This window comes from Bison bison, unplaced genomic scaffold (assembly GCF_000754665.1).
Source record: "Bison bison bison isolate TAMUID 2011002044 unplaced genomic scaffold, Bison_UMD1.0 scf7180017864110, whole genome shotgun sequence".
NCBI lineage: Eukaryota > Metazoa > Chordata > Mammalia > Artiodactyla > Bovidae > Bison > Bison bison.
The window spans coordinates 2,730,564-2,745,050 of NW_011494682.1; positions in this window are offsets into that span (position 1 = coordinate 2,730,564).

Here is a 14,487-nt window from a genome sequence, read left to right on the forward strand (position 1 = left end):
TCAACTCTTTGCGACCCCATGAATCACAGCACGCCAGGCCTCCCTGTCCATCACCAACTCCCGGAGTTCACTCAAACTCATGTGGATCACGTCAGTGATGCCATCCAGCCATCTCATCCTCTGTCGTCCCCTTCTCCTCCTGCCCCCAATCCCTTCCAGCAACAGGGTCTTTTCCAATGAGTCAACTCTTCACATGAGGTGGCCAAAGTATTGGAGTTTCATCCTCAGCATCAGTCCTTCCAATGAACACCCAAGACTGATCTCCTATAGTTCCCACCTATTCTTAATCTCTTCAGTTTCTGCTTGGTCTTATCATTTCTATCCTTTATCATGCCCATCCTTTCAGGAAATGTTTCCCAATCTCTCCAATTTTCTTGAAGAGAGCTCTAGTCTTTCCCATTCTATTGTTTTCCTCTACTTCTTTGCATTGTTCATTGAAGAAGGCCTTCTTATCTTCCTTGCTATTCTCTGGAACTCTGCATACAGTTGGGTATATCTTTCCCTTTCTCCCTTGCTTTTCGCGTCTCTTCTTTCCTCCACTATTTGTAAGGCCTCTTCAGACAACCACTCTGCCTTCCTGCATTTCTTTTTCTTTGGGATGATTTTGGTCTCTGTCTCCTGTACAAATTATGAGCCTCTGTCTATAGTTTTAACACTAGCAAAATGGAATATCATGATCTTGCTCTCCTGTAGACCATTAAAAAATAAGGCACTTTGGGGAATACAATAGATAGTCATGATCTCTACTTAAAAGAGAACTTGTTTTCAGCTGGAAGAAGGCTGTGAAGAGACGTTTGATGTTATACGGAGTCTGAAATGGGATGTCATTATGGCTTCAGTACTAGTGCACACATAACTTCATGCTTTAGTAACTTTTCTGATTTCAGTATTTCTGTGTTTCTTTTAAGGACACAGATTACAAAATATAAGGGGTAAGCACAAAACTTTTCACTTTTCATTTCTGTAAAGTGTTAATCATCCATTATGGTTTTAGGGCTCTCAGTAATTCTGTCTTACATTTACTGCAACAGGCCTTTTACTCCTTTCAGGACTTTCAAAACAGATAGCCAGGTCAATTGTGACCTACATGTGGCCAAACCCATTGCTAACATTTAGAATCTCTGCTTAGTCTTAGCAGCCCTTGGAAATGGTGATGGTCTTTCTGACTTTAATGACTTATTTTTTGTTTGTTTGTTTTTTCCTCTCAAATCGCTGGTTGCCTTTAATTTCTCTCTAAGTTCCTTTTATTTTCTTTAAACTCTAAAGTTGAGAAAACTTTTAAAGATTCTTCCTGAGTTCATCCCTCCTCTACCTTCCCTCCAGTCTCTATCTTAGTATCATTCTAGTTGACCTACCCTATTTTATATATATATCATCTCCATGCTGTTAACTTCACCGAACCACAGATATAAGTATCCAATAGCTTTTGTAATATCTCCATTTGTATTTGAATTAGATGCCCTAAATTTATCATGAACAAAACCTAATATTTGATCTGCAAACCTGTCCCTGTCTCAACCATGTCTTCCACTGGTCTTTTCCTTTTTAATAAATGGTCCTATGATACTCCCAGTGGTTCAAGAGAAAATACTATGGGTCATCTTTTGTCCCATCCTCCTCCTTTCCAACAGTCCATTAGAAGAATTATAAGCCCTGAATTCGCCACCACTTTCTAGTCTTACCTAATGACTGTGGCTCAGATCATGAACTCCTTATTACCAAATTCAGAATTAAATTGAAGAAAGTAGGGAAAACCACTAAGCCATTCAGATATGACCTAAATAAAATCCCTTATGATTATACAGTGGAAGTGAGAAATAGATTTAAGGGACTAGATCTGATAGATAGAGTGCCTGATGAACTATGGATGGAGGTTTGTGACATTGTACAGGAGACAGGGATCAACACCATCCCCATGGAAAAGAAATGCAAAAAAGCAAAATGGCTATCTGAGAAGGCCTTAAAAATAGCTGTGAAAAAAAGAGGAGTGAAAAGCAAAGAAGAAAAGGAAAGATACAAGCATCTGAATGCAGAGTTCCAAAGAATAGCGAGAACAGATAAGAAAGCCTTCCTCAGTGATCAATGCAAAGAAATAGAGGAAAACAACAGAATGGGAAAGACTAGAGATCTCTTCAAGAAAATTAGAGATACCAAGGGAACATTTCATGCAAAGATGGGCTCGATAAAGGACAGAAATGGTATGGACCTAACAGAAGCAGTAGATATTAAGAAGAGGTGGCAAGAATACACAGAACTGTACAAAAAATATCTTCATGACCAATATAATCATGACGGTGTGACCACTCACCTAGAGCCAGACATCCTGGAATGTGAAGTTAAGTAGGCCTTAGAAATCATCACTATGAACAAAGCTAGTGGAGGTGATGGAATTCCAGTTGAGCTATTCCAAATCCTGAAAGATGATGCTGTGAAAGTGCTGCACTCATAATATGCCAGCAAATTTGGACAACTCAGCAGTGGCCACAGGACTGGAAAAGGTCAGTGTTCATTCCAATCCCAAAGAAAGGCAATGCCAAAGAATGCTCAAACTACCACACAATTGCACTCACCTCAAACGCTAGTAAAGTAATGCTCAAAATTCTCCAAGCCAGGCTTCAGCAATACGTGAACTGTGAACTTCCAGTTGTTCAAGCTGGTTTTAGAAAAGGCAGAGGAACCAGAGATCAAATTGCCAATATCTGCTGGATCATCAAAAAAGCAAGAGAGTTCCAGAAAAGCATCTATTTCTGCTTTCTTGACTATGGCAAAGCCTTTGACTGTGTGGATCACAATAAACTGTGGAAAATTCTGAAAGAGATGGGAATACCGGACCACCTGACCTGCCTCTTGAGAAACCTATATGCAGGTCAGGAAGCAACAGTTACAACTGGACATGGAACAACAGACTGGTTCCAAATAGGAACAGGAGTACGTCAAGGCTGTATATTGTCACCCTGCTTATTTAACTTCTATGCAGAGTACATCATGAGAAACGCTGGGCTGGAAGAAGCACAGACTGGAATCAAGATTGCCGGGAGAAATATCAATCACCTCAGATATGCAGACGACACCACCCTTATGGCAGAAAGTGAAGATGAACTACAAAGCCTCTTGATGAAAGTGAAAGAGGAGAGTGAAAAAGTTGGCTTAAAGTTCAACATTCAGAAAACGAAGATCATGGCATCTGGTCCCATCACTTCATGGGAAATAGATGGGGAAACACAGTGGAAACAGTGTCAGACTTTATTTTTTTGGGCTCCAAAATCACTGCCGATGGTGACTGCAGCCATGAAATTAAAAGACGCTTACTCCTTGGAAGAAAAGTTATGACTAACCTAGATAGCATATTGAAAAACAGACACATTACTTTGCCAACAAAGATCCATCTAGTCAAGGCTATGGTTTTTCCTGTGGTCATGTATGGATGTGGAGTTGGACTGTGAGGAAAGCTGAGCGCCGAAGAATTGATGCTTTTGAACTATGGTTTTGGAGAAGACTCTTGAAAGTCCCTTGGACTGCAAGGAGATCCAACCAGTCCATTCTGAAGGAGATCAGCCCTGGGATTTCTTTGGAAGGAATGATGCTAAAGCTGAAACTCCAGTACTTTGGCCACCTCATGCGAAGAGTTGACTCATTGGAAAGACTCTGATGCTGGGAGGGATTGGGGGCAGGAGGAGAAGGGGACGACAGAGGATGAGATGGCTGGATGGCATCACTGACTTGATGGACGTGAGTCTGAGTGAACTCCGGGAGTTGGTGATGGACAAGGAGGCCTGGCGTGCTGAGATTCATGGGGTTGCAGAGTTGGACGTGAATGAGTGACTGAACTGACTAATGAGACCCAGCTACTGGCATCACACACTTGACTATCCTAACAGTTTCCTCTCTGATCTCACTACTTTCACTCTTCTCATCTTATAATCATTCTTCATATAGCTATAAAAATGTGACTTTTGAACATATATCTAACGTGATTATTCTCCTGTTTAAAAGCTTTCAATGAGCTCCTGTAGCACTTAGAATAAGTTCCAAGTCTTTCATCAGAGACTATTGCTCTTTCTTTAGTCCTCTCACCTTATCTTCTACCAATCTTTCTTTCAATATGTACCAGTTTCAACAACCTTTCTGTTCCTAGAAAGGGCCAAATTCTGGGATTTCTGGGAAAATCAGGAACTTTTCACTTTCGTTTGTAGTCTCTGAAACATTCTTACCCTAATTTTTCTTGTTAGTGTCTCCCTTATATTATTCAGGTTTCAGTTTGAATGTCTTTTTCTCAGAGACACTTTCCTTGGCACTCTTTCTGAATAGTCGTTTCCTTTTCTTCATCACCCTATCTATCATTTAACTTTTTATTTTCTTCATAACTTATCACAAGAAATGATTTAAAAAATTTACATATGTTCATTTACTATTCTCTGTCTTCTTCCACTAGAAGATAATTTCCCTGGTGCATATACCTTTTTCTGGTGCATATGAGACACTCAAATGTTGCAGGAATGATTAAAAGTGTGGGCTGTTTAAGTTGTAAATCTGGCCTCACTCCACACCACTGAGTCAGAATCTTTAAGTGGAGACACATTCCTGGAAATCTACACAGTTAATAAGCACCTAAATAATTTTGGTACAGATGAAAGTTTGAAAACCACTACTTTCTTCTTGATGAAGACAGAACCTGGTCATGAAGAACTTCTAAAGTGGACAAGCATATTATCTGGAATTCTAATTTATTTCACTGAAGAGCTAGTATATGTGGTTGAGTGATGCATTTTTATGAGATTAGTTTTTCTGTGAAAGCCTTAGAACAGACTTCCCCCAATTGCTGGGGAAGCTGGGCTCTAGCTGAGCTCTTGTTTGAAGTGAGGGCAGCTGGATTTCAGTGTGGCCCTAAATTCTTTTTTTTTCCCTTCTTCATTCCAGGACCAAAGTCTTGAACTGTTAAGGGAACTTGGAGGCTTTCTTAGGCTCTGGGATGGAGGGCACTTCAGTTGTCAGTGCTTCACTTTTCCCCTTGTTTTGTGGCTGATTGCCTTCAGCTACCTTGATTTGACCCAACTTTGACCGGAAGTTTCAACTCTGCCTGGGTGTCAATAAATTGACATACATATTTGGGAAAATACTACCTCTTGGATATCTTAACTATTTATATAAGAAAATAACTCATCAGGTGAAATTTGTTCTTTATATTTTTATAACAGAAATGTTGTACACTGAACAACAAGAACATTGCTAACATATTTATTTCTTTTCCCTTTGTTTCTCAGGTCACAGGGTATTTCTAAGACTAAGAGAACTTTATAAATTCATTTGTATATTCATTAGAAATAGCTTCTAAATGATTTTATTTCCATTTTTTCCTTCTTTTTTACTTTGCTGGTTGAAGCTAAATGTTATTAAAAATACCACTTTGAGTATTGAATTTATATATCTGATAAGCATCTATTGAACATCTAATTTATGTTTCTCTGTCAATACCTATTTATCCTTTCAGGTTCAGCTCAAAGTCACCGGTAGGACCTCACCAAATTTGTGTAGGCAGAACTAATTTTTCCTTTGCTTAAAAACAAAATGACCCCCTCCCCCAAAAAACCCTCTCTATGAATACCTTATTGGAACATTCATTATATTTATTGAAATTGTATACATGTTTTAGTTTCCTCTTGCTAGACTAAGATCCTTAAAGCTGAAAAATAAATAATTTTGTTCAAATCCCTAGCATTTAGCAGAACAATTGACACATAAATAATACTTAGTTTTTTAGTGAATGGATAAAATTTGGAAGATTATATGGGGGACATATGAGTCCTTTCCCGCAAGGAAGTAGCAGAATACTGGAGTTGAATATAGCTCTTTGTTTACTTTTCCATGAAAGCTTTTTTCAATAATTAGTACATAAACTCTACATGAATATGGCCCCCAGTGTCTCTGTAGCTGACTACATTTTAAGATGGCATAATGTGTTCAGGGACACACTGATTTTTCCAACTGTTTTAGATGAGTTTAGGGGATTGGTCTATGGTCAATATAGTTTGGAAAATATAGTGAAGCAAAATTATTTTTTAAACAGGCATTTTTAAGAATGTTACCATGTGTATATATACTGTAAATTTATGAGAGATATTTTGAGGGTAAATATTTATTTGAGGTGTCACCTAGTGATATTAATGTTTCAAGAAACACACTTTGGTAAACAGTGCTTTAGTGGGTCCTATCTTTTTTAACATTGGATTACAAAAGAAAATGAAGCTTTGATTGACAGGTTTACTGGGAAACTACCCCACCAACCACAATAATCAAAAATGTCAGGACCAAAAATGATGTAGTCCAAATACACTGGAAGAATAATTGATTCATTTTAATAGAATATATTTGCCTCACAAATATAGTAGATAAAACATATGATGTTTTCTTTTTTCCTCAGAAGTTTACAGTGATGTAATTAAGCTGGATAAAGTAAAAATCCAATTCCAAGAGTTAAGAAATATATCAAAGACTAAAAAGAGGAGGGAAGATCATAAATTATTTGCAGAGCTGCCCTCCTAACCTTCAGAGCAGTCAAAGTTTTTCTTCGGCTACTCTTCAGGGCTCGGGATCCCTATCTTCTTTATGCCTCTCCATCTTGCTTTCTCACGACTGCCTTTCCTCAGTCATTCAATGGCATTCAATTTGTCAGCTGTAAGGTTGGGAAACAATTCCTATAAAATTAATTTTTCAAATTATATTGGGGACAGTGTGGTCCTCTGGCTGTCACTCATATAGTTTTAATTGGGATCACTAATTTTAGTACCAAAGAAGGAATGTTTAATGTTTGAGGAAATTCTGATCCCTGAAAATGGTTGACAGAGACAGCAGTTTCCCTGCTCAAGCCATGCCAAGAGGCTCATTAGGCTGGCCTTGATCTACAGCCAGCTTATGGTCATGGCAGAATTTCCCGCACTGATGCTAAGGGTCCAGTGATGACTTAAACCTGGGGTGAAGAGATGTAATCTTTACTCAGTGAGAATTCTAATTTCCTGATAAATTATCTATGGGACAAAGGCTCCCATTGTGACACAATGAAAGGCTTATTGTGTAGGTAGATTCTTGCTGGATGACTTCTGTCATATACTGCAGGGAAGCTTCTTTTCATTGCCACATGCTACCTTTTTTCCTTTCAGGGGTTTTGTTTCTAGAATGTTCATCATTGAATTTACGGGAACTGATGATTAGGACAAACTGATCCTCAATAAAGGTCACAACCCTTTGCTATATGCACTTACCTTTATATGCAAGATAAGTTATACTTGATAAACTGAAAGTCTCTGAGCTTGGTTTTCCCATAGTTGGTGAAATATTAAATGCTTTAAGACATTGTGTGTGTGTGCGTGTATGTGTGTGGGCATGTGTGTGTGTGTGTGTGTGTATGTGTGTGTGTGTGTGATGCTTTCATTATCTTGGGGAATCGTTATATTCTTATGACACTCCAGGGGATCTTGGGTGGCCTTGGTTGGCAATGGCTTGAAGCAGGGCTTGGGTTCCTAGCCAGAGACCGAGGCCAGGTCACAACAGTGAAAGCGCCAAATCTTAGCCACTAGACAGTGACAAGGTCAGTGACAAGGGCCCTGGAACTTTAGCTTTGCAGAAAAGAATTTCCATAAAGACGCAAAGTAGTGAAGCAAGTAAAAAGTATTTATTAAGAGGAAAAAAAGGACAGTACCAGGGGTTGGACACACGGGTGGAGTCAGAGAGTGAGAGAGTTGCTGAGTCGTGCCCTCATTACAGTTTGAATTACTTTTATGCAGCACTTCTGAGTTTCCTTTGGTCAATCATTTTGATTTACTTGGTTCACAGTCTATATTTGGTATATCTCAGGATCGTCACATGTGTGCACATGCATCTCTTAGCCAAGATGGATTCTACTGAAAAGGCTTACTGGTAGAACATTTCTTGGCATCACTCCCCATTTGACCTCCAAGGAGCCTTTCTGCACATGTGTGGCCAGGGAGGTCTCCTGACTTTGAGAATGAGAAATATGTGGTCTGAGCTGGGCCCAGCCTGTCTTAATTGTCCTGCTATTCCCAGCTTGGAGTTTCAGTCCACAAGGAATGAATCTCCAATCACTTTACCCTGAGGAGGGCACAGCTATCTCCATCTCACAGGAACTTGCAATCTCTTCAAGAAGGAAACAGAAATACAAATTATTTATTTTACTAGAGTGTAAATTATAAGAAATTCATAAAAAAGTGGGGAAAAAGCAGTGGAAGAGAGTCAAATGTAAGTGATGCATTCTGTTTGGAGAAATAGGAGAAAAATTTTCAGGCAGGTCATAATATTGGATTTGGACCTTGAGAGATAAATTGGATTTAAACAGTGAAACAGAGGAATGGATATTCCATGAGGAGAGAGCATAATAAGCAAAGGCACAGTTGTGTGTGACATCCAGTGGTGGGGAATGATGATGGCCTAGTGTGCCAGTGGAGAATGCAAGGGAGGCTAGAGGTGGGTGGCTGCAGGGATTTGAAAAGAAGCTGGAGGTTAGTATGTAGAGGCCTTGAATGCCATGTGGGGGAAACAGACTTCTTTCTTTTTTTTTTTTTTTTGAGTATGATACCATTTCTAGAAAGCTCAAAACAGCAAAATTAACAATACAGTACTTTGAATGCCTTATATGCATGGTACATGTAGACAAAATTTCAGAAGACTACAAAGTGTATGATCACATTTTTATAAACTCCAAATAGCAAAACTAGCATGAGTCATTTTTAATAATTCTTGCATATGGTAAAGTACATATGCAGAAAAGAAGTAAGAATTATAAGCAAAATTTACAGTGAGGAAAAACACACAGATCTTTGCAATGGCCTTCATTGTATTCTATTCTGTGGTTGGAGTGGGGTTTGCTTACCTAATTATGTTGTGTTGTATACACATATATATGTATGTAAATGCATGGAGGGCTTCCCTGGTGACTCAGACAGTAAAGAATCTGCCTGCATTGAGGGAGACTGGGGTTCGATTCCTGGGTCAGAAAGCTCCCCTGCAGAAGGGAATGGCTACCCACTCCAATATCCTTGCCTGGAGAATTCCATGGACAGAGGAACCTGGTGGGCTGCAGTCCATGGGGTTGCAAGGAGTCAGACAAGACTGAGACACTAACACTTTCATTTTCACTTCACTATGCATAAATGACAGATAATCAGTTGTATGGATAATATTATACATTTAAAAAATACTATAATTTGGAGCCAGACTTCTCCCTGGCTAATATTCTAAGTAATGTCAGTGTTAAGAAGCCATTCTGTAACTCCGGTTCTTTGCTCTTCAAAATTTAAAACCACTGACATTAATTCAGTAGTGCTTCTTCCTGATCCTTGTGTTTCTACTTGCAGAGGTCTCTCTGAATTTCCCCTGTCGGCTGATTCCCTTGCAGTCTTATTGTAGGCAATAAGAAGCCTTACAAGGCATTTGAGCAAGACAGAATAAAGGTCATTATGTTTTTAAAGCTAACTCCAGTGGCAGTTTGGCACTGGAGTTATTAGCATAGGACAGCCTGGGGGCAGTTACCCTTATTAACATGAATTTGATATTTCTTCCTGAAATAAAGAGAAAACAAATGGACTTAACTAGTCTTTGGCACTGTCACTGTGGAGTTCTGAACACAAAATTTATTTGACTAAATATGCTGCTAAAACAAAAGCACAAGATTTGGATGCTGGTTTTTACTTCTTTTCTGCCACATGCTATGATTGTGAAGGACACTGGACTTTCATAATATTCAATTTCCCCCCACATAAAATGTGATTACTGAAATGAGATTATGTGGAGATTTGGTGATAGAATGATTTGAAAAAGAACTCTAACCTATACGCTTGATGTAAATGCTATTTTTAGGATTACCCACCCATTACCCTTTTCTTTTTTTTTTTAAATTAGAGAGAGTATTTGGTTGTTTTTGATATCCTTTACCAACATATCAAGATTAATATGCTACAGCATATAAATTTCAGACTAAAATGAGTAATTGAGTAATTCAGACTCAATTAATCAAATGTGTTTTTGAAGTAAATTAAATCATCTTCTAGTCTCATTAATACAAGCAGTAGAACTATATAACTGAAGGAAAGCTACACAATAGCCTGGAGTTAAAACTCCCCTCCAGGTTCTTCTCCCCACCATTCTAAACAGAATAAAGAACCTTCTCCCCCAAGAAAGGAATGGACGTTAAGACTGATTACGTTCAGCTCCCAGCTAATCCCAGTCTCTGGCGGTCTCAGGAATTCCTTACCCCAGTTGTAGAAAGCTAACTAATCAAAAATAATCATGAGGAAAAACAGACCCTTTCAAAACGATGTATCTCTGCATACATATACCTACTCTCTTCTTGACTTAGTGCAGCAGCTCTCTAATCTGACTGCTTCTCTTCCTGCCTCATTAAAGGTGATCTGTTCCTGTAAAGTGCTGGTCTCCTTCTTTTTCGGAACCTTGTCTTCTCTAATTCCCTTACGCTACAATAACATAAGCTACTGAGTAGGCTTTCAGTCAAGGTAATTCCAGGGCTAGAGAATTCTGGTTACCTCCACTCCAGTACTTTCCTTGGAATAGTTATCATCAGGAAGTGTATATTAAATTAATCTGTTAAAATTTATTTTGCATTCCTACTGGCAATGCAGATTTAGAAAATGGGAAACCATGATCTTATATGCTTCTTCAATCACATTTATTTTTCTTTGATTAACAGGAATATTGATTCTTCAAGGAAGTGGCTCATGTTCAATTTTGCAGTGACCTGAAATAAATCACAGATATAAAGTTATTAAACTCAGTGAGTCATGTGCTTGTGAATGTGTAAGTCTTTTTGCTTTTTAATTACAAATATTGGCTCAAAAGTATATCTAGTTCAAGGGCTGGGAAACTTTCTGCTCAAGACAGAGTAGATGAAAGAAAGAAAGCAGAGACTTTTAGTGGTTGGAATTAGATAAAAGATCTACCCCCTCGCCTCCCACCAGCTGGGTCCTAATGTAATCTTTAGTACCATTTACATTGCCTCAATTCATTGGTAATTAACAAACTATCAGTTTGTTTTTGAGATGATGAGATAAAAGGGACCTTTATTTCAGGTGGAGCATTCAGTCTTTAGAATGTTATTTCATTGTGATAAATAAAAGTTAAATGAGTTTTGATACTAATTAGAACAATGGATGATTTTCTAAGGAATAGGCTGAAGTCTACTTTAGACCCTAGATCCACAAGTTCCTCAATTATGATCTTTACTTTGATTAAAACTTTACCTTCTTTGGGTGCTCTGATTCAGCCCTTAAATGCGCCATTGTTGATGATAGTAGAAAATGTTAAAAATATTTTTCAAAAATATTTTCATAAGAAAGATTATTTCTATTGCATCACAGCAAGTGAGGGATTCAAACTGCCATGTAGGTTGGATCATACAAGAGCACACATATGTACCTGTGAGTTGTGTTTAGTCACTAAGTTGTGTGTGTCTTTTTGGCTACCCCATGGACTGTAGCCTGCAAGGCTTCTGTGTCCATGGGATTTCCCAGGCATGAATACTGGAGTGGGTTGCCATTTCCTTCTCCAGGAGATCTTTCTGACCCAGGAATCAAAACCGAGTCTCCTGTTTGGCAGGTAAATTCTTTACCACTGAGCCACCAAGGAAACCCAACCTCTGAGTAGAGACACTGACACTTTCCACCAGAGAAGGAGATTGAAATAAGTTATAACCTGGGCTTCCTGGTGGCTCAGATGGTAAAGAATCTGCCTGCATTGTGCGAGACTCTGGTTTGAATCCTGGCTTGGGAAGATCCCCTGGAGAAGGAACTGGCAACCTACCCCAGTATTCTTGCCTAGAGAATTACATGGATAGAGATGCCTGGCAGGGTCCGTGGGGTTGCAAAGAGTCAGAATGACTGAGGGACTAACAAACACACAGAGACAAATTGTAACTTAATGGGGCTAAGTGAAAACATTGCAACATTTTTTTTTTCCCCATGAAATAATGCATTTCAGTCTACAGACAGCAAAGTAAAGAAAACACATGTTGGGTAATGTGTATGTTTCCATGCTGTTTCAATTCATCCCACTCTCTCTTCCCCACACTGTGTCCACAAATCTGTTCTTTATGTCTGCATCTCCATTGCTGCCTTGCACATAGGTTCATCTGTACCATCTTTCTAGATTCCATTCACATGTGTTAATATACAATATTTGTCTTTCTCTTTCTGACTTTCTTCACTCTGTACAACAGGCTTTAGGTTGTAGGATGAACTCTAGGTTCATCTACCTCATTAGGACTTACTCAAATGCATTCTTTTTTAAAGCCGAGTAATATTCTATTGTATATGTGTACCACAATTTCTGAATCCATTCATATTACCATATGTAAAATAGATAGCCAGTGGGAATTTGCTGTGTGACACAAAGAGCTCAGTCCCGTGCTGTGTGACCACCTGGAAGGGTGGATGGGGTGGGAGACGGGAGGGAGGTTCAAGAAGGAGGGGTCATGTGTATGCCTGTGGCTGATTCATGTTAATATATGGCAGAAACCAGCACAGTATTGTAAAGCAATTATCTTCCAAAAAGAAACAAAAACAAAAAAAGACACATACTGGGGGCTTCCCTGGCTATCCAGTAATTAAGACTTGGAGCTGCCAATGTAGGGAATGTGGGTTTGATCCCTGGTCAAGGAAATAGGATCCTCCTTGTCACACAGCTAGAAAACAACAACAAAAACCCCCTCAAAATCCCACATGTTTTGTATTCTGCATACTTACCACTTATTTCATCTTAAATTGCACTGGGACTTCTCTTTCTTATTTACTTCTCATTAAGAGGAGTAGTTGCAGAGACAGATGCAGGTACTGGAATGGGAGGATAAAAATAGGCCCACCATGGACAGAGGAATCGTGAATAATGGCTGTGTGGATATTGGTAAGGAGGAAAAAAGAACTGTGAAGATAGTTCATCACTCCCACTGACCTGTTGAGAGAAAGAAATTGAATGAACATACAGATCTTCATTTTTAAGTAGAGGTTTTAGAATCTCTGAGATATTTACCTTTTCTGTGTTTACTATGAACAGGGATTTGATTAATTTGCATCATTTTAGAAAAATGTAGGAAATCACTTAGAGATAACCATGTTCTTGTACCTTTCTACTCATAGCCTGGTGATTTTCCTGGTAATTGCTTCTGTAAGTGCAAGATCAAGGGGAGGGTAGTGAGGAGGAGATATCAATTTTTTTCTCTTTGCCTTTATATAGGGTCCTTACCCAAAGATACAATCTCCTCTATTTCATTTCTTTCTTCCTTCTTTTCCTCTCTACTGTCCATCCATATTCTTATCAACTTCTGTATCTTTAATTCTCTATAGTTTTGGCCTCAATCATGCTTGCTTTAAGATAATAAGATTCAGTTCAGTTCAGTTGCTCAGTCATGTCCAACTCTTTGCGACCCCATGAACTGCAGCACGCCAGGCCTCCTTGTCCATCACCAACTCCTGGAGTTTACCCAAACTCATGTCCATTGGGTTGGTGATGCCATCAACCATCTCATCCTCTGTCATCCCCTTCTCCTCCTGCCCTCAATCTTTGCCAGCATCAGGGTCTTTTCAAATGAGTCAGCTCTTTGCATCAGGTGGCCAAAGTATTGGAGTCTCAGCTTCAACATCAGTCCTTCCAATGAACACTCAGGACTGATCTCCTTTAGGATGGACTGGTTGAATCTCCTTGCAGTCCAAGGGATTCTCAAGAGTCTTCTCCAACACCACAGTTCAAAAGCATCAATTTTTCAGCACTTAGCTTTCTTTATAGTCCAACTCCAACATCCATACAGGAAATAATAAGATTAATCTGAGTATAAACAAATTCCTAAACAAGAGCGTCCTGTTTAAAATTTTATTTTCTTTTTCTTAAACATTTTTTAATTAACTGTTTAGACCAATATAAGCTGTTAGTGAATTTTCTACTGGTGGGGCCATCAAAGAAGGCCCAAATTCCCTAATTCTCAAATTTTTATATTATCATTTTTATTATCTCTTCTGGACTGGGTTTTGTAGAGTTAAAGTGGAATAGAGGGATGAGCGAGTATCAACACTTATTGGGCTAGTTTTAGTAAAAGATGTGTTATAATACAATTCATCATAGAGTGATTCAAGTTTCAGTTTGGACCCACTGTTATGTGAGATGCTGAGATAATTCTCTTTGTAACAAGCAAAGGTCATATCCCTGAAGGCTGAATCTCTGTTGAGTCTAACACCCAAACTCTGTAAGGATTTCTCTAGAGTTTGAGAAGTTTGAATAAAGGAATATCTTTAACACAGTTATGGATATTTCACATGAAAATCACACATGTTAAACAACAAAATGTAACTTACACTTCGTGCTTCTCCTTCCGTGTCTTGAGAGACCTAAAGATTAAACAGTGAAGTTAATTCAACTCATGATAATAAAACACACAAACTGAGAAACATACATATGTATGAAGGAAATAGTTTAACT